We start from the raw sequence: 27,552 nt of genomic DNA, 5'->3' as shown, positions 1-27,552 counted from the left end.
TGCCAGTGTTCATGTTTAATAAAGATATATTTTCTTTTAATAGTTTAATATTTTCTAATAGGACATGCTCTTTAGCTTTTAATTCGGAAATAAGTTCGTCCTTACTTTTAAGTAATTCTTCTTTCGCAGCTAGTAGCATTCTGATGTTTTCGTTAAAGTTTTGTTCTGGTATAACCTCACTTTCTATAGCACAGCATTTGACTAAGTTATTTTTGCCAACAACTACCAAGCCAGCTACCCTTAGAGCACAAGATGGATGGAAAACTGCTTTACACGTTACACATTTCACAATAGTGGTAACAACATTTCTTTCGCAACGTTTGCAAGTTTTAATTAAATCGCAATTCGCGGCACTCTCTTCTCCGGCCATGTTGCCAGAGTTTTTTTTTTTTTTTTTTTTTTTTTTTTTTTTTATTTATAGGTTATTCCACGAATATACGACTGTTTTGGATTATTTCGACAACGAATATTTTACTGTGCAAGTAGAAGTATGAAAGTAAATTGGTCTTATTATTATTCCAATAAAAAGGATCTACTGTTAGTATGACAAGTAAACTAAAATTATTTCAGTTAATAGATGTTCAGACACAAAATTTATTGTGAAATTTAATCCTAAAATAACAAAAATTTTTACGCAAATGTGTTCATCAGACATTTGCGTTGGTTTTCGGTGAAATGTAGAAACCAAAGAGGCGTGCCGGGTTTCTTTGATATTACACTATTTTATTACTTTATTAGGTACTACAACTGTAATAAAAAGAAATATACTATTTTTAATATAAATGAAAAGAAATTGGCAGAACGATGGTTCAGGAACCAGAAAAAGAATCTAATATTTTACTTTGTTAGTTTTAAATATTTGTTTGCTTTGAGTGGATGTACTCTTAAAAGTTCCGAAAGTAACGGGTATAACATATCGGCTATTGATAGTTAAAGTACCGAGTTGTTACAGATATTAAAATGTAACGAAAATTTACATACAATTTCATATATCGCCGACTGATTTTAGTTTTAAAAACCGTCCGTATAAAGGTGTCCGGTGAAGAGAGGTGTTCGTTAAGAAAGAGTTTAGTGTATTCGTGTTTTAGTGTATTTGTTTATTGAAGCCAAAAATGCCGAGACATGTTTTAATGCAGACAACTTTAAATTTAATGTACTTTCTTATTTTACTGCTGAGAAAACCAACGGGGGCCCTTTGCGACCAGTTCAGTCTGTACATAAACGTGTGTGTGATACACTCTGTATTAGTGAAACAAAACTAAAGTCGGTTTTGCAAAAAGCAAAAAAAAAGTGGACAAAGTGAACAAAATGTCGCACAATATAAATCTCGCCGACAACCAAAGACTATCGATCTTTGAAAAGAAAGAAAATTAGAGAATGAGAGAATAAGTAGGTTTTTTGGTGTTTTTAATTCTAATTGAATATTCGACTAAATAAATTACACTATTTAATCACTTAGGTATTGTTACACTTCGTTTAAATCACTTAATTTAAAAACCAACTTGTATACAATACTAAACTTAATGATAGTAATTATATACTTCAAAATCTAAATTACAACTACTGTTCTATAAACTATCAACTTTATATTTATATCATGACTTGATATTTAAATCTAAGGTTTATCTGCCATAACAGTATTTTGAAAATGGGGAGAATTTACTATTGTACAATTCAGCACATTGGACCAGTTAAATCGATACCTTAAACCGAATTTAAAACAATCGTATATTCGTGGAATGGAGTATAGTAACAAATATTAGAGTACTACTTCTTTCTTAAACTCTTACACGAAAACTCCACTCGATATACGTACATTTATATAATACATGTTTCAGTGCGATGCATTAAAAGAAAATACTAATGCATAAAAACGGAAACTTTCCAAGTTTATAATAGACGCTTACTTAAATTTAAAAATAATTAAAGCAAGTAATATAAATTACCACCTTGCTTATTAAACATAAAAGTAATATAAGGTTATATTTTATACGATAAAATTTTTAACTACATTAGCCAAGTATCTATGATATTCCTCGATGCCTAAATTGATGAATATTTAAATAAATTTCAAGTCCCACAATGTACCTGCTGTAAAATTTGAAAATCTACGACTAATAAAATGATTGGCAACACTGCAAGAGCTTAGTTTTGTACCCGAAAAGGTGTATACGGATCCCAAAAATGTTTTAACGTATTACGGAGCCTACTTGATCCTATGCGTTGGTCGGAGTCTACATAAAGCGCTACTTAGATAATACTATACACGGTGTATATTCTCCTAGAGTTCGTATAATACCGTTTTAGTACGGAGCCCACATTAACCGCTAGATCTATATATATATATATATATATATATATATATATATATATATATATATATATATATAGATCTGTATATAGATATATGTATATATATATATATATATATATATATATATATATATATATATATATATATGAAAGTAAAAGATTGCATTTCATTTCAATAGGAACTCCACCATTGCTCTACACGTGTTTCGATTTATTCAACTCATCATCAGGAACACTTGTGGAAGTTCAACTGAAATGAAATGCAGTCTAGTATTTGGTCATTATAACCAAAATAACAGCCAGGTACGCTAGCAGCGACATCTATACGAAATAACAATAAGTCCAGAGACCTCTCTCTGATAGCAAATTAGGTGAACCGCAAATTCAAAGAATTTGCTATCAGAGAGAGGTCTCTGGACTTATTGTTATTTCGTATAGATGTCGCTGCTAGCGTACCTGGCTGTTATTTTGGTTATAATGACCAAATACTAGACTGCATTTCATTTCAGTTGAACTTCCACAAGTGTTCCTGATGATGAGTTGAATAACTCGAAACACGTGTAGAGCAATGGTGGAGTTCCTATTGAAATGAAATGCAATCTTTTACTTTCATATATATATATATATGAAAATAACTTAGTTCTCGGGAAGAACCGCGTTGAGAATTTATTACTCGACGTTTCGGCACCCATTTTGGAGCCATTATCAAGAGTGATACGGTTCGGTTCTAGTTCAATGTCTCAATCTGCCTACTCCCCTCACTCGAGACGTACCAGTATCGTGTACTGTATTGCAAGAACTGTCTCTTGGCACTGAGGTCACAATCTGCCTACTCCTCAGTGTCGAGTGACAACCGGTCTTACCCTGTGTGGCTGCTTTTATACTCGCTGTATGCGCGGGAACGGTATGCGCTGACGTGGTCTGAACTGACGAGGCCTGAGCGGTGTGGGCGGGAGGTCGCTGAAGCAGGGGTCGCCATGTTGCCGGCAATCGTTTCGCGTCATCGCGCGTGTTCAAGCTGTTAGGCCGATTTTCGATTTCGATAGCTTCACGAATGATTCTCGATTTTAAGGAGCGGATGGGGGCGATGGTTTTTGCTTTTTCGAAATCTATTTTGTGGCCTGTTTGAATATGATGTTGGGCTAGGGCTGAAGTAGTATCGGAATGTTTGACAGATATAGAATGTTCGTAAATACGGTTATGAATTCGTCGGTTTGTCTGTCCGATGTATGTACGTGGGCAACTGGAACAGGGTATCTCGTAGACACCATGGTCTTCATTAGGGATTTGATCTTTTACGGATCTGACGAGATTGGACAACTTGGAGTGAGTAGTGAAGATGGTTTTAATATTTAGAGGAAGAAGAGTTCTACTGATCTTGTCAGTTACACCTTTAATAAAAGGTAGAAAGATTTTGGGTTGATCCGGCGGCAAGGTTTCTTTTTTGGATGGAATGGGGTTTAGATGTTTTTGAATGCTCTTATTGATTTGATTTTTGTGGTAGCCGTTTTGTAAGAGTGTTTGCCTTATTGAATTAATTTCGGATGACCTATGATTGTTGTCGCTAAGTCTTATGGAACGAGAAATGAGAGTGTTGACAATTCAATTGAGTTGGGCGCGGTGATGATGTGACTGGGCATTAAGATATCGGTTTGTATGAGTGGGTTTCCGGTACACAGAATAGGAAAAACTGTGAGGTAAGTTTTTCTGAATAAGAACATCAAGGAATGGCAAAGACGCTTCAGACTCAACTTCCATCGTGAATTGAATACTAGGATGTATTCCATTCAGGTGGGAGAGGAAGAGATCTAACGTGTCTTTACCATGAGGCCAAATGACAAAAGTGTCATCAACATACCGTAACCAGCAGGTGGGTTTGAGATTTGATGAGGACAGGGCTGCTGTTTCGAAATGTTCCATGAAAATATCAGCTATTACGGGAGAGAGGGGAGATCCCATTGGAGCACCTTTGATTTGACGATAGAAATGATTTTGGAATGAAAAGTATGTATTAGACATGCAGTGTTTTATAAGAGATAGTGTGTCTTGGGGGATTTGATGTTTAGAGTCCAAGATGGAAATGGTTTCATCGATGGGAATGTTGGTGAATAAAGAAACAATGTCAAAACTAACTAGTATGTATATCTGAGGGTGAAATAGAAATATTTTTTGGGATAATTGTTCTCTGGGTATAAGAGATTTTTTGATGTCTGAAGGTAGAGTAGACTTATTTATATATATATATATATATATATATATATATATATATATATATATATATATATATATATATATATATTGTTATGATATGTAAAATCGAGAAAAATATTGGTTTGTTTAAAAATATTTCAAAGTTCAAAAACAGTAAAATAATTCAGATAAGTAGGATAATATCCAACAAACATTTCGAAGAAGGAAAGTTATTAAATTCTTGGATTACCTGTACTAAACAAAATGTAAGCTTTGCATAAATTATTTCTTTGTTATACTTGAGTGACCCGCATAATTTTAAGTGAAATCCAAAGACAATTGAACCGGGTTTTCCAAAATACATTAATGCAGTGATTAGAGACAAATAGAAGAGATTTTAGAAAGAGGTTTTTTTTAGTTTTTAAGAATTATAGAAAATATTATTTGTAAATAAGTTTTATGAAATTTTATAATTATAGGTAAAAATTTGTTTGTTATCGAAATGAAAAAATGGGGGAATTGTGACGAGTTTTGATTGGCGGAGATTGAAAAAGGTGGGATAAGTATGTAGGAAAAAGTTTAGCGAGATTGAGGAGAGAGAAAGGAGAATCAGTTGGTTTTCCAAGTCTGTAAGACGAACAGTGATTGTTCTCTGGAGGTTCCCAAGAAGTAGCAAGCAGTAGTGTTGAATGTTAGTGAGTTTTTGTGGAGTTAGTGTATCTGACAGAAGCTGAAGCAGCAAAATATTGTAAGTCATATTTTCCTACTTATATTCCAAGAGTCACTGTTCAGGCCAACGAGAGATTCAGTTTATCGTAAAGAGAAGATATTCCAAGAGTCATTTTTCACTCGGGCCAACGAGAGATTCAGTTTATCGAGAGGAGAAAGGCTATCATAATTTGAATGATCTTTCATTCAAATTATGATTCATTCATCTCATTCATTTGAATGAGCTTTTGAAGGAGATCATTAAGGACGATATACTTGCAACAATCTGTTGTAAGACTGCTGATTACATAGGGAGCGGTTGAGAGGAGATAATACAGTCTACAAGGAACAAGGATTTGGACCACTCATCATCAGAGAAAGATATTTTTGTTTTCTGCAGTTTTTTCTTTTATTGATAACACAATTTTTACACGTAATTTAGAAAGGATATAAATATTTTGATTAGGAGAGTTAGAATAGTTTGGGATTTTGAGATTTCAATTAATATTGTTTGTACCATTAATTTTGATTGTTCACGTACGGAGAACAAAATTTTGAGAATCCTTATATGAGATTTGTTTATTGAAAACTTTTGAGTGTGAATTATTTCATTATTTTTATTTCAATATATAGTGTTAGATCATATGTGTTTTTTATTATTCCGGTATTCTCTGGACCTTACCTTTCACATGTAATAGTATAGATATTGAAGCACGAATTTAACCCTGAGATAAAAGAATTAAAAATTGTGATAGAGTCATAATCATATCATTTAAATAATTTTAATTAATCAAAACAAATTAATTAGCTAATTATTGCTTGGCGCACCAAGACTTTAAATATCACAATAACTGGCTTCCAAAACGTGGGGCTTGAAAATATCGCAGCTTTACATTTGAAGGAAGGGAAAGAGATCTGGAATAAGTACAGGTGATCCAGAGATAAAAACATATAACATTGAGGGAATTTGAATTTGAAAGTATTTTGACAATTTTTCCAGGGAATATAAATTTGATTTATTGATTGATCGTAGTTAGTGGATATTTACTGCTATTGAATTATTTGATTTTATTTTCTTTACCAATCGTACATTTGATATTTATTTTGAATTATTTGAATTTTACTGATTGCATATTTGATATTTGTCGTGAAAATTTAATACATTTGGGGAGAAATATTGTCGTGTTCTGAAACATATAGAGTGTTGTAAAATTTCACATTTGGCGGGGACAAAAACAGTAACGAAAAGAAACAACATGTCGACCACAAGGAGTCAAAGCAAAATGCAAGAAAGGAAGGAGGATAACAGAGAAGAGGAAACAATTGTTGAAGAAGGATCGGATAATGAAGGAAATGTTACAATAGTTGAGGAGAAAAAAGAATTATCAGGAATAGATAAAATATTACAAATAATGCAACTCCAGTCACAAAAAATGGATAGAAATCAACAAGAAACAAAACAAACAATGGAAGAAAACCAACGGGAAACAAGACAAGCAATAGAACTAAATAACAGAAATATAGAGCAGCGTTTGGAAAACTATGAACAAGAAATTAAAGGATGTGTTGAGGGGATAAAGAAAGAACTGATACAACAGATAGATGAAATAACCATAAAGAATGCAAAACAAGAGACAGAGATAAAAGATATCCAAAATACGATGAAGGAAATAAAGATTGTCCAGAAAAAGGAATTAGGACAGTTAGAAGAAAAATTTGAAATGGCGCTACAAGAAGACAGGAAGGAAGTAGAAAGAAGATTAAAGCAAAATGAAAAACAAATGGCAGAAATTGAACTAAGAGGGGTAGAGAGAAAAGAAGTTATCATCCATGGAACAAGCGAGGCGAAAATACAATTTGGCGGGGATATTCGGAAAACACACCCAGTACCGTTTGTTAAAAATTTGAAAACCAAATTACAACATATTAGATATTTTGACGATTGCAAAGAAACAATTAGAAACCATTTGAAAGAAGGAGCAGCGTTATGGTATGAAAGCAAGGAAGATGAGTTTGAAAATTGGACAGATTTTGAAAATAAATTTCTCAACTATTTCTGGGGGAAAAATAAACAGAGAGAAATCAACCAAGAGCTACAGAATGGAAAATATCACGAAAAAATGGAAATATCTGAAGAAAGATATGCTTTGCAGATATATAACAATTCAAAATATCTAGAATACAAATATTCTACCGAACAGCTGGTAGAAATGATCAGCAGACATTTTGAGGAAACGTTGGAAGATCACGTGATTTTGAGAAACTATCAAGATATTGATAGTTTGTGCCAATTCCTTCAATTAAAAGAAGCGAAAAGAAAAGAAATGAGAAATAGAAGACAACATGACCAATATAATGGACCGGAAAGAAGGTATTCATCAAATTATGACCAGAGAAACCGACATCCCAGATCAACAAACGAATATAGGCCGAGAAATTACAATAATTACAATAGACAACAAAATTACGATAACCGGAATGATACACAAAATAGAACAAATGAAAATCACAACAGGAATAGAGATGCACAAAATCCTCCGAACAGGAATACGAACGAACAAAGGGACGATAGAAATAATCAGAGATTCCAACGACAAAACAGAAGAGAGATGAATCATGTGGCAATAGAAAAGGAGGAAGAAGAAGTATTCAATGAATCCAGACAGGATTTTCAATAAGGCATCCACTAAACAAAAGTAAAAAACTCTCCGGTATATTTTGTCACCCGAGAGAGTTTATACAGTTGGCGGGAAACGAAAAACAAAATTCTAATTCCAGTCTAATTTTTTTAGATGCATTTATAAAACATAAAGCGATTAAAATTCTGATTGATTCTGGATCGGAAATTTCGTTAATCAATAAAAAACTAGTAAAAGAATTAAATATGGACAGATTTGTGTATAAGATTCCGAGGGTTGCTTTAGTGGGTGCAAATAATAAAAAATTGACGACAGTAAACGAAGGTTTAGGAGTACGGATCAGAGTGGGAGACCAATTCTATATTATGCAATGTGTGGTGATCGAAGATCTAAATCATGATATGATAGCGGGAATTGATGAATTGAGTGAAAAACATATCACCATCAATTTTTCGGAAAATCAACTGGAAATCAGAGCAGAACCAGACAACATAGAAGAAGAAAAGGAAACAGATAGGAGAAAATTTTCTGAAAGGATAAATGGACAAGAAAAACATAAAGAAATCAATATGACGGTAGAGGATAAATCGAAAGCTCAAGAAAAAAATCAATCCGAAGAGGAAAAAAAAATAAAAAAAAGAAGAAGAGTTCGAAAAGAAAGCAGGAAAAAAAGGAAGTTATAAGCAGAAAAATAGAAGGAGCCGAAACATGGTGCTCGGAATACCAGATAGAAATTAAAGATAAAGAAAAAATAGAAGAAGAAATAACGGAAGAGGACAGAGAAGAAATGGCAATTATGGACGAGAATCCAGAATTTTGTGAAGAAGTAATACGGACAGTGAACACATGTGAACAAACTGAGGATGAAAGAAAAATAATATGTGGAGAAAACATGGAGAAGGAAATAGAGAAGATTTTAGAAAATTATGGAGATCTCATTAATGAAGAAAGCCGAGTGGCTAAAAATTATGAACATTCTTTTAAAGTTAAAAACTTAGAAAATTTTAAATCGAAAACATATCCAATCCCGTATAAATACAGGCAAAGCGTCGGACAGGAAATTGAAAATATGATCAAAGACAAGGTGATCGAAAGATGTGACTCTCCATATATCAACCCGATAGTATGCGTAAAAAAATCAAATGGTGATTTGCGATTATGTTTAGATGCAAGAAACATTAATTCGCACACAATCGCGCAATACGAAGCGCCTTTGAACATAGAAGCCATTTTTGGACGAATCACAGGATCACACATTTTCTCCAAAATCGATTTGAAACACAGTTTTTGGTTAATACCTTTGGCAGAAAAGTGTCGAAATTATACCGCTTTTTCTATCGACGGAGTGGTGTACCGATTTAGGGTAGTACCATTTGGACTACAAAGTGCATGCGCTGCTTTGGTTCGCGCATTACACACAATTTTAAATAGGCATGGAGAATTTGTTGTACATTACATAGATGATTTATTAATTTTCTCACCGGATATAACAAGCCATCTACGACATATTCATACTGTTCTCGAAGAACTTGATCAAGCCGGATTAAAATTAAATATTCAAAAGTGTCAGTTTTTCCAAAAAGAGGTATTGTATTTAGGATTCAAATTAGACACAAAAGGGATTAGTCTTGCAGAAGATAGAATTGAAGTCATAAACAACTACCCTAGGCCAACCAATTTAAAAACTTTGCGAGGATTTTTAGGAATGGTAAACTATTTCAAAAAGCTGATACCAGACCTCAGTACAAAAGAAATACCGCTAATAGCATTACTTAAGAAAAATGTCAGATGGAAATGGGGAACGGAACAAGAAATCGCTTTCAAAAATTTAAAAGGAGCGTTTTCCACAGCTGTAAGAGTGCACCACCCAAGATATGAGCAACCTTTCATTCTCAGGACCGATGCTTCCATAAAAAAATTTGCAGGGGTGTTACAGATACAGATCTGGTCACAGATACAAGACGATATAGAGGTGCCAATATGTTTTGTTTCCCGTGTAACCAAAACGTATGAGAGAAAATACAGCGTTACTGAATTAGAGTTTGCCAGTGTGTTATTTTGTGTAAACAAATTACGTTTTTACCTACTTGGGGCAAGATTCACCATTGAAACGGACCATGCAGCGTTGATACACATAATGAAAAATAGGTTGGTAAATAATAGAATTCATAGGGGCATTCTTTTACTCCAAGAATATGATTTTGAATTTAAATATATCAAAGGAACGGACAATATTTTGGCTGATGCGTTGACGAGAGATGAACAATTCCGCAAAGAGGATCACAAAACTCTCCACGTAGGCATGAACATAATGAGAGAAGAAGCAGGCTTATTTTCTTTGGCCAAAATCAGGGAAAATCAGAAAGAATTGAATGAAAGAGAAAAGCAAAGGGCTGAACAAGAAAATAACCTATATTTTAAGAGGGTCGATGGTAAAGAACTCTATGTAATCACGGAGCAAATGGCAAAAGAAGTTTTTTTAAAGTTACACTGTGACAACGGACATATTGGAAGTAGAAAGGTGTGGCTTATGTTCAGGGAGAACTACATTTGTCGACAGGACTATACAATAGCCAAAGAGGTGACTCGAAATTGTGTGACATGCCAAAAGTGTAAAAGTAGGAACTTTAAAAATGAAAACGTCACAAAAAACGTCGTAGCTCGGAAGAAACTGGATATTGTTGCTATTGATATGTTGAGCGATTTGATACCAACAACTCAAAGGAATAAACACATATTAGTTATGGTGGATCTTTTCTCAAAATATGTTAAATTGTACGCATGCAGAACCACAAAAGGAATTGAAATACTTAGGAAGATAGACAATTTTATAGAAACGGTGGGAAGACCAGACAATATTTTATTGGACAATGCGACATATTTTAGGAACGAACGTTTTAAAAGGGAATTAAGAGAGAGGGGCATCGATACAAAATTTATAAGCATCCGTCATCCACAGAGCAACCCATCGGAGCGTTTTATACAAGAAGTCACAAAATTTCTACGAATTGCCGCGGAAGAACATCATCGACATTGGGACAGAAAAGTGTTTGAGATCGAGACCTATTTGAATTGTGCTCCAAATACGGTTACCAAAGAGACGCCTTTATATATAATGAAAGGAACAATGCCTACAAGACCGTGGGAAGACACCGCCCCCAGACAATACGAAGAAGTGATCGAGTTGGTTCAAAGAAGATTGAGACGAAGTGGAGAGAAATATCTCCAAAGACAAGAGAGAACCCGAAGAAGAAGGCCGATCAAATTCCAGAAAGGAGATAAAGTCTTAGTGAAGGCACTGAGGGTGTCGAATTTACAAAATGGTATTTGTGCTAAATTGATGCCGATATTTGAAGGTTCATATAGGGTCAATACGGAAAATGGGGTAAATAGTTATGAATTAGCGCACATAGAGACAGGAAATATACGGGGTATTTTTAACATTCACGACATCTATCAATATCATGAATAGATTTTAATAACATAGTGAAATAATTTGATCCTAGAAAACTTTTGTCATTTTTAAAATTTAACAAAGAGTTTTCGGCAGATCAAATGGCGGGGATTTGTTATGATATGTAAAATCGAGAAAAATATTGGTTTGTTTAAAAATATTTCAAAGTTCAAAAACAGTAAAATAATTCAGATAAGTAGGATAATATCCAACAAACATTTCGAAGAAGGAAAGTTATTAAATTCTTGGATTACCTGTACTAAACAAAATGTAAGCTTTGCATAAATTATTTCTTTGTTATACTTGAGTGACCCGCATAATTTTAAGTGAAATCCAAAGACAATTGAACCGGGTTTTCCAAAATACATTAATGCAGTGATTAGAGACAAATAGAAGAGATTTTAGAAAGAGGTTTTTGTTAGTTTTTAAGAATTATAGAAAATATTATTTGTAAATAAGTTTTAGGAAATTTTATAATTATAGGTAAAAATTTGTTTGTTATCGAAATGAAAAAATGGGGGAATTGTGACGAGTTTTGATTGGCGGAGATTGAAGAAGGTGGGATAAGTATGTAGGAAAAAGTTTAGCGAGATTGAGGAGAGAGAAAGGAGAATCAGTTGGTTTTCCAAGTCTGTAAGACGAACAGTGATTGTTCTCTGGAGGTTCCCAAGAAGTAGCAAGCAGTAGTGTTGAATGTTAGTGAGTTTTTGTGGAGTTAGTGTATCTGACAGAACCTGAAGCAGCAAAATATTGTAAGTCATATTTTCCTACTTATATTCCAAGAGTCACTGTTCAGGCCAACGAGAGATTCAGTTTATCGTAAAGAGAAGATATTCCAAGAGTCATTTTTCACTCGGGCCAACGAGAGATTCAGTTTATCGAGAGGAGAAAGGCTATCATAATTTGAATGATTGTTGCTTTTGAAGGAGATCATTAAGGACGATATACTTGCAACAATCTGTTGTAAGACTGCTGATTGCATAGGGAGCGGTTGAGAGGAGATAATACAGTCTACAAGGAACAAGGATTTGGACCACTCATCATCAGAGAGAGATATTTTTGTTTTCTGCAGTTTTTTCTTTTATTGATAACACAATTTTTACACGTAATTTAGAAAGGATATAAATATTTTGATTAGGAGAGTTAGAATAGTTTGGGATTTTGAGATTTCAATTAATATTGTTTGTACCATTAATTTTGATTGTTCACGTACGGAGAACAAAATTTTGAGAATCCTTATATGAGATTTGTTTATTGAAAACTTTTGAGTGTGAATTATTTCATTATTTTTATTTCAATATATAGTGTTAGATCATATGTGTTTTTTATTATTCCGGTATTCTCTGGACCTTACCTTTCACATGTAATAGCATAGATATTGAAGCACGAATTTAACCCTGAGATAAAAGAATTAAAAATTGTGATAGAGTCATAATCATATCATTTAAATAATTTTAATTAATCAAAAAAAATTAATTAGCTAATTATTGCTTGGCGCACCAAGACTTTAAATATCACAATAATATATATATATATATATATATATATATATATATATATATATATATATATATATATATATATATATATATATAAGAATAAGAAAAAAGAAGTACTTGTGACTCGTTTGGAACAAATATATAACTGTTTTGGATGGGTTGGAGTCAATAAAAGGGCTAGTTTACAATTATTATCAAGAGCTAAAAACGACAAAATATCTTACAAGGTTGAACTAAAAAGAAAAAACAATTTTTGTTAACTTACCAAATAAAAATTAGTTTAGTAAGTAAAAATTACTGCTAATACATCTTCAAAATATTTAATATAAAAATGTTTTAATTTAATAAATGTTTCTCCGAAAATTTTTATAATTTGGAAAACATTTTTTTAATACAAAAATAATTGAATTTATAAATAAGTTAAAATAGCAACCAATTACAAATAGCCTCAATGTTATAAATGCCATTTTATTCATAATATGTCATAAATCAAAAAATTTTATTTGGTAAGTTAACAAAAATTGTTTTTTCTTTTTAGTTCAACCTTGTAAGATATTTTGTCTTTTTTAGCTCTTGATAATAATTGTAAACACAATTGAAAGCTGGAGATTAAAAAAAATAGTTAACCAATAGCCCTTTTATTGACTACAACCCATCCAAAACAGTTATATATATATATATATATATATATATATATATATATATATATATATATATATATATATATATATATATAGATATATATATATATATATATTATGATCTACTTTAACACTATTGATGTTTAAAGATGTAATCTACTTCAATTAATTAATCAATGAATTATTTCATTAATTAAACAAATCAAAACATAAATAAAATATAAATCCCAGGGCTGAATGATCCTATCAATACTTACTTTTGTGGCTTCAAATATTTCTCAGTGGTTTCCTTATAGGGATAGACAAAAGAGAATCAAAATAATACACATATGGATTTCAATTAGAAATTATAAAAATCGTTTATTTTTATAATTTCAATTTATAATATACAATTACAAAAAAAAAGAATCTTACTTCTTTTTGTCTCCAAATTTTTTTTTAAATCAATAACTGTGAATCTCTCTACTTCTGCTTTACAGAATGTTTACAATAAACATGATAAATGCCGGCAAAGAAGAACCAAAGAAAAACTTAAAATGAGAGAGGACAAAACCAGTCAGCTGAGGAAACCTTTCAACGATGTTGAGTTTGGATCCACTATCCACGTATATTATGAACAATATTACGGCTCCTGACCGAGGATCTAAACACAAAACTAATTATAAAATTTGGACAAAAAAATACAACAATGGCTAATATCCAAAGTCTGTAGACAAGCAAAGCAAAGACAAAGTTGTTGCCTTGCTTAAACCTGACAAAAACCCCAACGACCACAAAAGCTATCGGCCAATGTATCTATTTATTTTTTCAGCTATATACAATACTCCTGCATATGCTCCTTAATATAAACCGATAATAAAAGAAAAACTTAAATTTAAAGATAAAAGTGGCTATATATGACAGGGTAGATCATGTTCATCATACATGCTAAATCTTGCCCAACACAGCGAAGACGGATATAAAAATATCAGACATGAGGAGTGGTATTTGTCAATCTAAATTCTGCTTACGACACCTTAAATTAAAGGACATTTCTCCAAAATCTATGTGATATCCCCTTAGGTAATAGAACAACAGAAGATTTTCCGTATCACTCAATGGTAAGAAAAGATGAAGATGGAGAACGTAGAAGAACGGTCTCCTTTGGGGTACCGTAATGGCACCTACACTGTATAACATTTACACAACCCATACCAGTAAATACTAGGACTTTTATTATGTAGACGATACATCTATTGTTGCACAACCAAAAACTTTTGTTGCTGAAGTGGAGAAAAATCTAAATCATATCTTAAACACAATAAAAATAGATTATAAATCAATTTTAAGCCAAACCCTGGAAAAAGTCAGGTGTGCTTCTTCAATGTCCCTAACAGAGACGCTTTCACAAATTTGAACATATACCTGAACCACTAGTGTCATGAAATCATTAAACACACTTTGTAATTTACAGAACTTTGTTTAAAACTAAATGGCTGCACCGTACTGAAGACGACCAACAGTCAGAAATATGTATATACGGTTGCCTTCCATCTTATACACATATTTTATTATATTTTTTTTCCTTTGTTGCGAGCTATGCCGATACCTTTTACCTTTTTTTATTATTAACTCGCATTAATCTTTTTCTTATTATATATATATATATATATATATATATATATATATATATATATATATATATATATATATATATATATTTATATATATGAGTAAGAAAAAAGAAGAACTTGTGACTCGTTTGGAAAATATATATATACATATATATATATATATATATATATATATATATATATATATATATATATATATATATATATATATATATATATATAGAACATTGATATTTCGCGCGCGTAACTGACATTCAAAATCGACGGTCGCTTCAAACACTGTTTCTGAGAGAACGGTTCATTCTACAGAAAAAAATGTCAATGAACATTATTGTTCAAAATTTCTACGGTGTACAGATTCTTGGTAAATCGATTTGTTTTCGTTTTTCCTCCTTATGAGCGATGTTTTAGGGAGAAGCCGGGGGTAGAAGTGGTAAACTTTTTTTCATATTTTGTGATCCCAAAATTGACATTCTCATCGAAATTTAGGTGTTTCGGATGATTTTTAGAGGTTCAGTGGCATTTTCCTCTCTGGCAACTAGAGTGCTTACAAGGATTTGCGCGTCCTTTCCAACCTTCTGATTATTCAATTACCACAGTCTTTATCAGCCCCTTTCTCGGGGACGCGGGTGAGAACCATGAGGCGCTTGGGCATGTTATTAGGATCAACTATATTTAAGTTTTATGAAACATATTTGATGGAACTGCAAAACTTGATTCCGACCTTCGATAGGAGCTATAGCATCTGATTGTTCCAGTTTGTTAATGGTTAGGTCTGCTTGAGCCGGATGTAGTTAAGTATTAGGATGATGTCTGTGGGCCATCGCTATTCTGAATACTTTTGCAACGTTGCTACATGAACTAGTCTGCTTGTTGCGGGGGAGAAATTGTACGATCTCGTGGGGGGCATATTTGAAATGTTAAATGGAAAACCACATTTTGTTTTGCAGATTAGGATTCTACGTGAAAAAGTAAACAAGTTTGATTTGAATTTTTTTTTCGAGTCGCGATAGATGGCGCTCTAATAACAGAAAAACCTATACCGATTGGAAGTCCGAAAACTAATGTTTATAGTAGTGAATACAGTTTTTTAAAAATGTTTTGTAGAATCAGAATCTTCAACAAAAAATTGGGGTCCCTATATAAGATTTCAAAGTTGCACCACGTACCTCTCCCCAGGGGTGGGGTGCAGGATTGTGATTGGTGCCATTTGCTAGACTTTTGAAAAATATTAAACACGCGTTTTTTGGTTTTTTATTTGGAAGTGTATTTCTTGAGATATTGAATCGTTCATAATTTTCTTATGGTATCACGATAAATCGTTTTTCCGATTCGAGAGACATCTATCAATATTTAAAAAAAAATGTTCCTTGTAAAAGTTACTTGTTTTTCTGAGGAATCCAAATCTACAATAAAAAATGGGAGTTCCCATTGAAGATTTCAATGTTGCCCGCTCCCCGCTGTAGGGGGTGTGGCTGAGGGGTCGTGTGTAGTATCATTCGATAGATTTTTGAAAACTATTGATCACGTGTTTTTCAGTTTTTCGATCCGATGTTTAATTCATGAAATATTCGACCGTCCCGCTTCTTTTATCACCCCCAACATATACATGTATACATGCATATACAATTATGGGCGTTGTTTGTATTCGAATAGACCAAAATTAAAAAGATTTAACAGATCAGTATCCGGCTCCAACCCCCACAAAAAGAAGAGAACCGGTTGTAATAAGTCGTCTAAGGTTAAATCGATTTTTTACGTTTTACCCCGCTAAGAGTGGGCTTTTTGCATATTTTTTGGGGTCCCAAAATTGATACTCTCAGCGAAATTCAGCGTTTTCGTATGATTTATAGAGATCCAGTAGCATTTTGGGGTCTGACGACTGGATTATGAAATTAGCAATTAAAGGAGACTTCGTCAATAGTGCATACAAGGATTTGCGGGTCCTCTCCGATCTTCTGATAATTCAACAACCACATTATTTATCAGCTTGTTTTTCGGTGACGCGAGTAAGGACCATGGGGCGCTTGAGCATGTTATTGTGACAATTATACTTAAGTTTTCATGTGTCCGTCCCAGCTTGCGTGGAGGAGGAGTTCTGAATTAAGTAGGGACTCTTCTGCACTTCGTGGAAGACGGACGGGCGGGGAGTCCTCAACCCCGACACGGCGTGTCCCACTGGCTGATGGGGAAATGTCCTACAGATATGTAGGATAGGTGTGAATAAGCTTTTACCAAATAAGCACCCGCGGACCAACTGAGGACATGGCATAGCGCAGCAGCTATGACTTTACTTCATTAAGGCTATAGTGGAATGATTTCTACTGTTGGCTTAATAACAGATACTCACGGTCGGATATCACATAATGATTTAACCGGCCGTGATACTGCGATCAGGCAGGCAAGGGGAAACCACCTGATTATTACCTAACAGCACACATACGTCCAATGGTCGTCCATAGTACATTCCTCACGGACTTTAAGGACGTCCCTCGAACGTCCGCTTTGGTCTAAAGTACCTCCATTTAACGTCCTATATTGGTCCGAATGTCGCTGCGCCGAACGTCCATAATACGTCCGGAGGACTTACTGGATGTACTTTTGTGATGTTTTCGGACGTCAATTTTAGCGCTGAGGATGTAAATTAGACGTCAACGCCATTGTATAAAGTACTAAAAGTGGCGTCATCCTGTGCATATTAGGAATGTATTTTGGGAAAGAAAACGTAAATGTTTAATGGAACTTACATTTGGTATTATATTTATTTATTATTAACAAACGGGACAAATCCACTGTCAAAATTATACAAAAATGCAACATGATAGGAATATAAAATCATTTTGAGTAATAAAACATACACATGTTTAAAGGACCTTATATTTATTATTACATATATTTATATTTATTTATTAATAACAAATGGAATGAAATGGAACAAATTCAGTGTCAAAATTATACAAAAATGCAACATTATAGAAATATACACAAAATTACAGATAAAAATAAAATATACATGAATAAAATAAATAAGTACACATTTATAAAAAGTATCATTTTGCACTTTAGTGCTTCAAATAGTACCTAAAGCTATTGATACAGAAGATTCAGACCATACTTATACTTGAACCATAATAAGTTCTGCGGTAAGGAACATGTAAATGTGAATTTTAAGGCAGTGAATGAAGAGGAATATGAAAACAATCTAGATGAAGCAATTCAGGAGATTGATTATCTTATAAAAAACCTTAAAAATAAAGATTCAAAGGTAACTCTTCTGGTAAGAGAATTCAGATTCAAGAAATTGATTATACCAGAATAAGAATATGGTCTACACAATTCAGAAAAACAGTAGATGCTTGTAGACAAGTAGTATAAATCTAATCGACATAAAAAATGTTTTTTAATGCAATTATAACATAATCAGTGTAAATTAGTAGAAGTTGAACGACTAGACAGTAAACCATGCTGACCAGTATGAAGCTGATTCTTCAGATTTACTGTCAAAAAATCAATCAGTAAAGCCTCAAAAATTTTAGGAATAGCAGAAAGAATTATAATGAAACGATAATTAGGAATCAATGAGTTAAGGATAAAATCAATAAATAAATTGTGATGAAAAGTGACCCTCAGTCAGAGATATATTAAAAATAAGCCATAGAGGCCTACATAAAAAGAATGCACAATTCCTTAAAAATAAGTTAAGATATTCCGTCTGGACCAAGACCTTTATTGGTATTAAGAAACTGTAAGCATGCTAGAATGTCACAAATTTTAATAGTTAAAGAGTGAATATGGCTGTGACTGATATGGGATCTTTAACTACACTTGTCTACACAGGATAAAGAAGGATTGTGAATACTGCTAAAGAAATTGGCAAAATCGTTGAAACTGTGGCTCACTAAAAACAGAACCATTCAACTTCCCTTATCCCTTCCCATTCTGACTTCCCTTACAATTGTGTGGTAGGCAATTAAAAGCAGACAAGTCAATTGTTGAGTTTTAAAGTTGAAATCATAAGTATGAAAAAGATCAATACTTAATATGGAACTTTGTCTGTTTTATTTCAGCAGTAGATAAATTTTTAGGTACCTATTTTTAATAAATAAAAATGTCTCAAAAATTGACTGTCCCTTTCTGTCCACCAACCACACAATTTAACCATTACAAAATTATCATATTTGCTAATACAACATGCAAATTAAATTTTATCTGCCCTCTCTTTACATCTCCTCAGATATTTCATTATCAAGTTTCAATTGCATTCCCCATGGCAACGCTGGTTTTGGAGTTTTTCCAAGCAGCATCTGAAAACAAAATTAATGTACATTCATAAATTGAACAAACTAATTTCAGATGTAGTTCATTATACTTTGCTTATTGTGAATAAATCATCATTCAAAGGCGTAAAATTAAACACATGAATTTCAAGTGCTGTGGTTTTAATGAATCTCACCTGAACTAGAAAAATACCAACCCAACCATTGGTATTTATTTCTAATGACCAAATGAGCAGTAATTACACTTTGATACTTAAAAACAAAAATAACAGTGTATAAATAAAATATAAGGCCAACCAAACAAAAGCAAGATCATAGCCAGACCTGAACATTTGTGAGTTGGTAAATTTTGCCATCTAAATTACATATAAGACACAGTTAACGATATGCTTCATCGGCTATATGTGGCCACTTAAGAGATAGTGTAAATTCTTAAATGTACCTTAAATTGATTTATGTTTACAAGTTACAAACCTTTTAAAATCAGAGCTATATGTGTGTCTTCAAAAGCTTTATATTGCTTTTTCGTTGCCAACTATATTTTCCTTGAATTTTATTGCAGATCAGCTTCTTAAGGCTTCTCCTAACAAATTCGTCTCACCAATTTTGGAAAGCTCATTATCCTAAAATATAAATCAACATGTAACAGTAATCTAACTACCCCACAAACTTGATCATCCATGCATAATTATTTTAGCTTAAACTATCTAATAAAAAAACAGCCTCTGTTACAAAATCAATCAAACATTCATTTGCAAATTTTGGTTTCTCATAACCATGGTAAATGCCTATTAAACCTACAATTTTAGGATATATAAACAAATTGCACAAACTAGGATAAAAATGACTACTAAAACTCTTTTTTAGTTGGATTTCATCAAAATTTACACAAATATAACATTGTTTTTTTGTGAAGATAAAAATACCTTTGAAATTTGAATCATGTGGACCAGAGTATTTGTTCTCTGGGTGAAGCAAGAAGGGTTCTAGCATCTGAAGGCAAATGAGAAAGATCAGGAACTTCTTTATGAATTTTTAATAAATCACCTACTATTAAAGGACGAAGTCCAGTTGCATAACTTATTGGAACAATTAAAAACATCTCGATAAGGTTCTCCAGAATTCTCGTTACAACCATATTTAGACCCTTCTTCAGTTTCATTGAAAGAAGAGCTTTGTAAATGATCACCAGAATGGTCGTCCACGTGGTAATTTGGATTATTTTAGGTACTTAACATGTTAATAAAAGGTTTAAATCGGAAGTATTGTAACCTGAACTATTTGAACTTAAACTCTCATCAAAATGATCAGTTAGGGATTCCGAAGAAAGGTTTGAAGAAGAAGGAATATCGGGGCTATTAATAATTTCAACAATATTATCTACGTTTTTCGTAACCATCCTCTGTTGATGACGCTTAGAAACAAATCGTTTTCTTTTAAACATAACTAATTTTAGGAAAAATTACACTTACATTTTTGTAATAAAATAAAAACCAAACTCGGAAGTAACCTAACAAATGGTACCAAACCTTTAACGATATACTGGATATAATATACTATAACCAAAGCAAGCATCAAAAAACGGTTGCTAATTCACACCATTTGCACTTTATACTGCTTAAATAGAATTCTTTTAAGCATTAATAATATTATAATTAAACTGAATAAACTGTGCCGTGTGCCATTTGTTTAAATAGGTATGACATGACAATTGACAATGACAATTAATATAAAATATAATCAGCATTCATTACTTTGTCCAGCCAGAGTATATACCACCACCAGTTGTTCATCTTTTCAAAGATGATTTCAAGATTCATTTTGTTGATAAAAATTATATTTTTACTCATTAGAATTAGCAAACATATCATCGTGATAACTAGAATAATAAAACAATTGTAACGAATTATCTGGAAATAAAAGATTTTTACAATTTACCTAAAAACAAAAACATGTTTTGGATATATTAAACTATACAATTTTTAATTAATCATGATTTAACCTTTTCACTTTTAATTATTTTATTAACGTAAATAATTTTTTATTCTATTGAAATATTTGTCATTTAATCCCATAATTGGTAAATGTCGGACGTCCAGAAAACGTCCGAGTTCGGACTTCCAGATCCAGAGAACGTCCATATTTAGTCCACCCAAAGTACGTCCCACTTCGTACGTCCATTTTACGTCCAGGGACGTCCGGACCAAAACTGGACGTATATTGGGCGTCCATAGGACGTCGTGTGTTAGTAGGGAATGTATCGAGTCAGTTAGATATGTTTAGCGATCCGATTAGCGATCGGCGCTCAGTTGGTTCCGGACCAACTAGTTTCAAATGGGCTACTGGGCATGTGTTTGTGAGCAACCAGGAACACATGCGAAATTGACGCCTGGAAGAAAATTAGATTTTCAATTAAGAAAAGCAATGGGAATAGCAACCTGGAATGTTCGAGGATTATTACAACCAGCCAAATTGCGTATACTACAAATAGAAGTCTAAAGAGAGGATATAGAAATATGCGGACTTTCGGAGACCCATTGGAAAGGACAAGGGCACTTCCGAACGACAGATCATGTTGTATACATATCGGGAGCAAATAACACAGAAAGAAATGGTGTTGCAATTATAGTGACTAAAAAAGTTTCACAATACGTGTATGATTACCAACCGATAAATGATAGACTTATAAAAATAACCTTACTAGCATCACCAAACAAAATACACAACTTCTTCAAGTCTATATGCCAACCTCAGACGCGTTAGACAATGAAGTGGAAGACGTATACTCCGTTATTGAAGACACAATAAGAAATATTCCATCTAAAGAACCACTCATAATCATGGACGATTTTAACGCTAAGGTAGGAGAAACAAGAAATGATAACATCCAAAATGTAGGAAACTATGGCTTAGGTATTAGAAACAGCCGAGGCGAACGTTTAATAGATTTTGCAATCGAAAACAGTTTGGCCATTGTAAATGTTCAAACATCATTCCCGTCGTTTATCGACGTGGACCAGCCCAAATGGAGAATACAAGAACCAAATCGACTACATATCGATTAGAAACAGATGGAAGACATGTTTTACAAACGTAAAAACTAGACCAAGAGCTAAATGTGGATCCGATCATAAATTGTTATGGGCTTGCTTCAAGATGAAGCTAAAAAGAACAATGCCGCACCATAATCAAAACAGGCTGGAGATTTCAAATCCGCAAACATTTAGAGATGCATTAAAGGAAACTAGTATGTTGAACACACAAGACAACCCAGAAGAAATGTGGAAAGATTTCAGAAATGCCATAGAAACCTCTGTAGAAAGAACCAGAACCGAAAAAAAGATCATCCAAAGAAATCACTGGATGACAGACAGAACGCTGCAACTTCTCGAAGAGGGAAAGAGAATCAAATCTCTCATATATCAAAACGACAGCAACAAAAACGAATTAGGCAAGGTTAAATAGAGAAATTAAAAGAGCATGTAGGGATGATAAAAATAAACATATAAATGAAGAATGTGGAGAACTAGAGAGACATGCAAACCGGTATGAATCCCATGAGCTATATAACAAAGTCCGATATCTATCCAGAGAATTTAAACCAATCACACAAACAATAATGGATCAAAACCAACATATTATAATTGACGAGAAAGGGAATGCGGAGGTATGGAGAAAATATTGTCAAAGTCTATATGCAGTTGATCCCCGGAATGCAAATCACGATGAGTTCACTGCAGAGAGAGAACCAAACATTCTAAAGTCAGAGGTAAAAAAGGCAATCAAAAAGTTGAAAATTAGAAAATCTCCTGGCGCAGACCAGATCACCGCAGAAGTTTTAAAAGAGACTGGAGATGTCGTAGTAAATGTTATGCATATGATCTGCAAAAAGATTTGGGAAACCGGAGAGTGGCCCAACGACTGGAAAACATCCACTTTCATCCCTATATTCAAAAAAGAAACTCCGCTAGATTGCAGCAACTACAGAACGGTAACCCTAATATCCCATGCAAGCAAGGTTCTACTTCATGTAATACATGAAAGACTAAAAGCTTTTCTATTGCCTTAGATATCAGAAGAACAAGCGGGATTTGTCCCAGGAAAAGGCACAAGAGAACATATCCTTAATGTCAGACAGCTAATCGAAAAAACTCGTGAATTTAATACTCCTATGCTTATGTGCTTTGTGGATTACACAAAGGCCTTCGATAAAGTCAAATGGCAGCAGATATGGTTCATACTAGCGGAAATGGGAACACCGCACCACTTAATTCAACTAATCAGAAGTCTATATGAAAATAATAAGTGCACAGTAAAAATAAACAACACCGATTGCGATCATTTCAGAACAGAGGCAGGTGTCTGGCAGAGATGCATAATCTCGCCAACTCTGTTTAATATCTGCAGTGAACACATTATGCGAAAGGTACTAGACGAATGGAAGGGCGGAATATCAGTAGGAGGTCAAAAAATCAATAACTTGAGATATGCAGATGCCACTTTAATAATCGCGGCAAATCAAGAAGAACTGGAAGACATAATGAGACGTCTGGAGGAAAAAAAAACAAAACATATGGACTACAGCTAAATAGGAGTAAGACAAAGATCATTATAGTAGACAGAGCTCGGAATAATCTTCAACACATTAAAGAAATTGGAGGATTTGAAGTAGTAAATAGTTTCATATACCTGGGGTCCCTAATAACAAATGACGGAGGGTGTGACAGAGAGATACGTAGAAGGTTGACTGTTGCTAGAACAGCTATGACGAAACTGGTAGCAATTTGGAAAAGCTTCTAAGCATAACAATACATACAAAACTAAGGCTGGTAAGGGCGCTTATTTTTCCCAAAGCGACATATGCATCCGAAACGTGGACCATAAAGAAAGCGGATAAAAATAAACTGGACGCTTTTGAAATGTGGGTATACCCCCTCATGTTGAGAATATCATAGATTGATCATCGCACTAACGTATCGATATTAGAACAACTGAAAGTAAAGGATAGGTTGCTTAAACAAATACAACAGAAATATTTGCAGTATTTTGGACACATTGCTAGAAGAACAGGTACGATGGAAAAACTGATAGTCGAGGGTAGAGTTGAAGGAAAGAGGCCTAGGGGAAGATCTCCAAGCCGTTGGGTAGATCAAACAAAAATAATTATTAACCAAAGGTTACATGAAGCCGAACAACTGCCCAGGACAGAGAAGGATGGAGAGAAATCGTGCAAAAACTGTAAAGGCCTGATGGTGTCACCACATCCCAAAAAGGATTAGGACTGAGGAGGAGGATACTTAAGTTTTACGGAACTTATGAAACTGTAGAAGTTGATTCCGACCTTCGTTAGGAGCCTCATCATCTGCTTGTTTCAGTTTGTTAATGGACAGGTCTGCTTGAGCCTGACCTAGTTGAGTATTAGGATGGTATCTGTGTGCCATCCCCATTCTGAATACTTTTCTAACGTTGCTATATGAACTAGCTCCTTGGTTTTTTAGCAACTGTTGCGGGGGAGTGTTGGCGGTGGTACGCTCTTCTCCGATATTTCCACTTTGTTTTTGTTAGGATATACTCTGGTTTATGTCCCAGTCCTCGTTTTTTAATACTTTGCACAGAGTCTGTTCCTTTCGAAATACTTTCTGGCTCAGTATTTGGGACAGACATACTTGTGTTTTGTGCTTTTGTCTCGGTGTCCAAATTTCGTCGATCGAGAGCAGATGTATACTGTCACAAAATGAAAATTTTACAGGAGATGTTTTTTTTTTGTTTTTGACATCTCATTAAGTAAAATTGCAGCAATAAATTAAATTGAAACATTTATTTAGTACCCACATATATGTTGCTTTACCTAATATTGTGTAAAATTATGAATTATGAAATAAGTGGACATAGTATACTCACAAGTATTTTAATAATTATGCGTAAAGTATCGTTATAGTACATAGAATAAATATGATGTAATAATAATAGTTAATTATAAACAATACCCACTAGTTTAAATCTTTTATTTGACATCAAATACATTTTTAAAAAGATCTTTACAATGAATAAATAATTCGAACGTAAAAATAATCCAAATTTATACTGTTGCTAGGATAGAAATAAGAAAAATCTTAAGTCAATTGTCATTGTCTGAATGTTTTGCTGTTTATTTCTCAGAAAATGGTAAATTAAAAAAAATGTGATAAGGAATCAATATAACTGTCTTGTCACACAGAAATTTTAAATGGTCATACTTTTTTTTGATATGGGAAGTAATGTTGTATTAAGTGGTTTTAAGCAAAAGTGACTTTCTTCCTTTTTTAAATATAAATATTTTTTAAATGGATCATCGTTACTGTAAGAATATTTGATGAAAACTACATTTGGGGTATGAAAGTCTGTTTCAACAGTTTTAATTTTATTCCACGTAACTTTTCCATTTTGTTCATCCTTGTCCCAGTTGATTGCCGTTTTTTCTGGTAGACTTTTTAAATTTAGTATGGTTGCTTGCTCTAGTTCAATTACAACGTAAGGTTGTTTTCTTTTTTCGCAGACCTAACGATTGTATACCATTGTTCAGGAGTATAAACAGATATATTCCTTGCTGCTTTCTCTATAACACTATGTACCGAGCCCCCTTCAGACTATGTATGGCGAATTTTTATTTCGTGTTTTTGGCACAGGTAATTGTATCATCATCAGTGGCATTACAGCTCGTTATGAGCCAAAGCCTTCTTCAAAACAATCTTCCATTCGCCCCTGTCTCTGGCAACTCTTCTCCTTGCTTTAACTCCGATGGATTTTAGATCATCCTCTATGTCATCTTGATACCTAAGTTTTGGTCTTCCTCTGGCTCGTCTTCCCACTGGTCCTCTTCGGTCGAAAATTTTTCTGATCGTTGCGTCTTCATCTCGCCTAATTACATGTCCTATCCATCGAAGGCGTGCTAATTTAATCCATTTTACAACGTCAGGTTCCCCAAAACTTCTGTATAACTCAAAGTTGTAGCGCCTACGCCACAAACCTTGTTCTTGGACTCCTCCATATATTTTCCTTAGAATTTTTCTCTCGAAACGTTTAAGCAATTCATGGTCGTTTTGTGTAAGTGACCACGTTTCTGACCCGTATGTTAACACTGGCCTTATTAGTGTTTTATATTATGGTAACTTTAATTTTTCTGAGTAGTTATGGGGCCATTTGTTTCTTCAAGCCATAATAGCACTTATTGGCAAGCACTATTCTTCTTTTAGGTCTTCACACCTTCCAGTTCCAGATTATCAATTAATAGTCTAGGTATCTGGTTGCCTGATCTAGTACAATACATATACTTGGTTTTCTGTGCGTTTATTTTTAATCCCATTCTCAGTGCAGACGCCCTTGGTGGTCGAAATGCTTCGATCAGAGATTCTGTGGACATAGCAATAATGTCTATGTCATCTGCATATCCGATCACTTGTACAGATTTATTAAAGATGGTGCTATTCGTATTAATATGGCACTCTCGAATTATTTTTCCTAGTGCAAGGTTAAATAAGAGACACGACAGTCCATCTCCCTGTCTCAGTCCATTTTTACAATGGAAGGGTCTTGAAAAGTCGTTTTGTATTCTGACTACACTCTCTGCGCCTGTGAGTGTAAGTTCCGTTAGTTGATCAAGATGAAGCGGCATTTGAAATTCCACCATAGCCTGTAGAAGTTTTTGTCTGTTTACTGAGTCGTATGCATCTTTGAAATCCCCGAATATGTGGTGGGTGTCGACTCCGAACTCAAGCGTTTTCTCAAGAATCTGCCTGACTGTGAAGATTTGATCCGTTGTTGATTTATTGGGTAGGAAACCGCACTGGTAGTTCCCAGCTATTTGTTCAGCATAGGGGATCAATTTTCTGTACAATACGTTGGACAATACTTTATATGCCACGTTAAGTAGAGCGATGCCTCTATAATTATCACACACCATCATATCTCCCTTTTTGCGAAGAGGGTGCATTACACCTAATTCCCAGTCCGCGGGTGTTTGCTTCCGTTGCCAGATTTTGGTTACTAATATTTTGGTTACTAATTAAAAAGGGTGTCACCACCATTTTTAAAGAGTTCGGCAGGAAGATTGTCCAAACCGGGGGCTTTGTTATTTTTCAGTTTTGAAATGGCTTCTTCAATTTCTTCTTCGGTGGGGGGCGGCTCTTGAGCGTTTTCATCCATTTCAGGCAAAGTAATTTCTATTTGGTCTTCTTCACGA

The 27,552-nt window shown here is 33.7% G+C and overlaps 1 protein-coding gene and 1 long non-coding RNA gene across 5 annotated transcripts in view; one reads left to right on the top strand and one right to left on the bottom strand.

Moving 5' to 3' along the window:
* LOC140450148 (pyruvate dehydrogenase phosphatase regulatory subunit, mitochondrial) overlaps nucleotides 1-27,552 on the top strand; it is a 767,651-nt gene that overhangs the window by 444,440 nt on the left and 295,659 nt on the right. The gene's annotated exons all lie outside the window — the stretch shown is intronic.
* On the bottom strand, nucleotides 17,890-21,023 carry LOC140450149 (uncharacterized). Its single transcript, XR_011951976.1, has 3 exons — nucleotides 20,807-21,023; nucleotides 19,809-19,957; nucleotides 17,890-19,361 (listed from the first exon to the last, which is right to left on the bottom strand). It is a non-coding gene; the product is annotated as an uncharacterized lncRNA (long non-coding RNA).

This window comes from Diabrotica undecimpunctata, chromosome 9 (assembly GCF_040954645.1).
Source record: "Diabrotica undecimpunctata isolate CICGRU chromosome 9, icDiaUnde3, whole genome shotgun sequence".
Classification (NCBI taxonomy): domain Eukaryota; kingdom Metazoa; phylum Arthropoda; class Insecta; order Coleoptera; family Chrysomelidae; genus Diabrotica; species Diabrotica undecimpunctata.
Note: the sequence above shows the minus strand (reverse complement) of the source record. Positions and strands in the feature narration are given on the sequence as shown.